The sequence below is a fragment of the Hyperoodon ampullatus genome (assembly GCF_949752795.1).
Source record: "Hyperoodon ampullatus genome assembly, chromosome: 2".
Lineage (NCBI taxonomy): Eukaryota > Metazoa > Chordata > Mammalia > Artiodactyla > Ziphiidae > Hyperoodon > Hyperoodon ampullatus.
The window spans coordinates 55,046,403-55,050,324 of NC_136915.1; the positions used below are offsets into that span (position 1 = coordinate 55,046,403).

A 3,922-nucleotide genomic window follows, 5' to 3' on the forward strand; every position below is an offset into this window, starting at 1 on the left:
ATTTTTAATTAAAAGGGAAATTATTTTCTATCGTATTTCAGACACCAAATTCAGCCGCTATTTGAACATTCTGTTATTTGCAACCTCCCTTTCCCCCAGGCCCTCCTCTGGTGGCCTGCTATGAGTCAGGCACTGTGCTAAGTCTCGAAATACCTCATCTTATTTCAATCCTCACAAATACCCTGTTAGGTAGCTACTATTATTAGCTTCGTTTTACAGATGAAGAAACTGAGACTTAGAAAGATGAATTTACTTGCTAACAAGAGGCAAAGCCAGGTTTTTGAACCCAGGCAGTTTGTCCCCAGAGGCTACGCCTGTAATCTCTATAACAACACTGTCCTTTCCACAAGGATGGAAGCGTTCTATGTCTGTGCTGTCTAATACAGTAGGCACTACCCCCATGTGGCTGTGGAGCACTTGAAATATGGCCAGTACAACTGAGGAGCTGAAATTTCTATTTCATTTAATTTTAATTAATTTCAATTTCAATAGCCACATAGGGGTAATGGCTACTGTGTTGAATGCTGCAGCTCTAAAGACTCTGTGCTGAAGCTCTAGAAAATAGCACCAGCATGCTTTGTGTTGACCAGGTGCTCAGTAGATATTTGCTTTAGTACTCTGAATTGGACTGAGGTGAACATCAACCACACTAGACATAATCGATGTAAATACAAAAAAAAAACAAAACCCTGAAAAAGTGACAAACTTTACAAATTCAGGGACAACATGAAAAAAAGACAAAGTTGAAGCAACAACAATAACAACAACAAAAAACACTCAAGCTCAGCATTTGCAGCAGAAGAGAACACTCAACTCATTTTGTCCTTGCTCAAGTAGAGTCTGGAAGAGGTATGTCAAGATGATCAATTAAATGACGTATAAACCCAGTTTAATAAAAGCTGGGCTGGCATCCATTTACAAAAACCTTCAGAGGACACTGAGGTTTCTCATGCTGTCTTTAAAGAAACTGTCGGTAAAAGGTTGGAATGGGTCTCACTAGGCTGGAAAGAATAAGTTCAGATCACTGTATTTAACAACCATTCATCATAAATTCCATTTTTCATTTGGTAGGGAAATGACAGAAACTCACTCTCTCCTGGTTACAGCAGTTCAGAGCAAAAAACCTTCTAGTTATACTATCAGTCCAAACTCTAAATTTTAGGCCCCTTTGGAATTTTTCACTCTTGCTTTTACCCCACCGAGGTGGAGCACTAAAGAATGCAATCAGGGACCCACACCGTTAGGTGAGCTCCTCCCAACCTGGCCATTCCCAGTGTGACCTTTCACCAGGTCCCTGGCATAAGGCAGTGTGTCGTCTCCTGGAGCAAAGCCAGAATGTAAGATGAAAAGCCACATGTGGAGGATGACGCAAGGGAAATAGTCATGACCCTCATACTGAGAGCCAGAAAGAAATCTGAGGTCTTAAGCACGCTGGTTCCTAAGCCTGGGGGTTTTACTCAGCATAAAACTCCCTTAACATTTTATTTTGTAGGGCTTCCAGACACAGAACAGTGAGCATACTAGCAGTCAAACTTTGGGTGTACCACTCTACACTACCCAGAGAGGGGTCTAGATGTTGTTGTCCTGGGTTTCCATAATAACTTAAAGGGAAATTTTCACAATAACCAGAGACTTTGATGTCCCACAAATGAAGGAAGAGGATGTCCTTAAATTCCAAGCAGCAGGAACCCACTTAGGTGGCACCAACCTTGACTTCCAAATGGAACAATACATCTCTTAAAGGAAAAGTGATGGCATCTACATTATAGATCTGAAGGGGACCCGGGAGAAGCTTCTGCAGATGGCTTGTGCCATTGTTACCATTTAAAAACTGACTGATCAGTGTCATATCTTCCAGGAACACTGGCCAGAGGGCTGTGCTGAAGTTTGCTGCTGTCACTGGAGCCACTCCTATTGCTGTCCGCTTCACTCCTGGAACCTTCACTAACCAGATCCAGGCATCCTTCCAGGGGCCACGTCTTCTGGGGGTTACTGATCCCAGGGCTGACGACCAGCCTCTCACAGATGTGTTGTACGTTAACCCACCTACCACTGCTCCCTGTAACACAGACTCTCCTCTGCGCCCTGTGGACACTGCCATCCTTGCAGCAACAAGGGAGTTCACTCAGTGGGTCTGAGGTGGTGGATCCTGGCCCAGGAAGTTCTGCACATGCATGGTACCATCCCGTGTGCACACCGTGGGAGGTCATGCCTGATCTCTGCTTCTACAGAGGTGCTAGAGAGACTGAAAAGGAAGAGCAGGCCATGCTGAGAAGGCCATGGCCAAGGAGGAGCATCAGGGTGAATGGACTGCTGCAGCTCCCAAGTTCACTGTATTCTACCCGCGGTCGCAGACGGGTCTGAAGGCACAGGTGCCTCTGTGCCTGCCCAGAAGTTCCTGCACAAGACGGGAGCCCTCAGCCCGCCACTGAGGACTGGTCTGCAGCTCCCACTGCTCAGGCCACTGAAAGGGTAGGAACAACCACTTAGTGGTCTTAAGCTGTTCTTCCCCAAGCTTTTAAGCAGAAAACAGAAATAAGGTAGATAGAAAGTAAATATCAGTTTCTTTAAAAAAACAAAACAAAAACAATTCTGGGTATAAAGTGTTTGTACTATTCAACTCAAGGGCCCATTCAGTCCAACAAACATTTTTTTAGTTCCTACTATGTGATGGCAATGCTGAGTGCTAAGAGCACAAATAGGAATACAATGACATATAACAAACATTGGGACATTCTGTAACAATGTCTTATGGAGAACAAATATTTTTAAAATCACTGCCATGCCTTACATATACTATTTCAGTTAAGCCTCAAAAGCCTTTATAAGATTGGTATTATTACTCCTGTTTTCTCAAGTGAAGAGGTTGAAGCTCAATGATTAAACAACTTGCCTGTTTGTACAACTGGTAGTTGCCACAGGCCAGATCCAAATCCAGGCCAGATCCAAATCCAGGCCAAATATGTGTCTTCTACTATATATAGAATAGATAACTAACAAGATCCTACTGAATAGCACAGGGAACTCTATTCAGTACTCTGTAATGACCTATATGGGAATAGAATCTAAAAAAGAGTGGATATATGTGTATGTATAACTGACTCACTTTGCTGTACAGCAGAAACTAACACAACATTGTAAATCAACTATAATCCAATTTAAAAAATTAATTTAAAAAAGTGTGTCCTTCTCACCAGGCTAGTCTCTTCCCCCATCCCTCCCAAATACAACTGAAAGACAGTATACTCAAAGATTAGCCCCCATAATAATATCAAATATCTTTGGGGCCTGTAACAGCTTGGTCTCTCACAAGTTGAAGTAACTACTTCAGCAAACAATAACAATGACTTATTGAATGTCTACTATACCCAAGTACTTATCATATATGATCTCCAGTGTCACAATTATCCTGTAAGGCAAGAATTATTAATATTATCATCCCCATTTGACAAGTAAAGAAACTAAGTCTCAGGAAAATTAATTGCGTTGGCCAAAACCATACAAGTACTAAAGGAAAGAATCAACACTGGAACCCATTTAGCTCCTAAGTCAATACTCTTTCAACTAACCATTCTGCCTTGAAAAACAAAGACTCTGAAATCAGAGTAAACTCTGGATTTAATATTGGGCCCAGACCTTCCTGGGGAGGGGGGAGGAACTTCTTACTTGATTACCTAGCAGAAGGGGATGGGTTTGGAAGAAGAAACCCATTAAGCCATGCGTAAGAAATAATGAACCAACCAGATTCCAAGTTAGAGGATGGAAGGCTCCACAAGCATCAAGAGGGTATCAAAGGCCCCCAGTGAATAAAATATGGATTAACACTGCTGAGAATAGTAAGAAGCACAGAAATCTGGAGCCAAGAAAAATCTGACTTTGAATCCTGGCTTTGTTCCTTACTATCTGTGTAATTTTAAGCAAG

At 42.3% G+C, this 3,922-nt stretch overlaps 1 pseudogene across 1 annotated transcript; it reads left to right on the forward strand.

The window, feature by feature from the left end:
- Nucleotides 1-1,642: 1,642 nt before the first annotated feature.
- Nucleotides 1,643-2,490, forward strand: LOC307048533 (small ribosomal subunit protein uS2-like; annotated as a pseudogene). Its single transcript has one exon. The product of its transcript is annotated as a small ribosomal subunit protein uS2-like (transcript).
- The last annotated feature ends 1,432 nt before the right edge of the window (nt 2,491-3,922 follow it).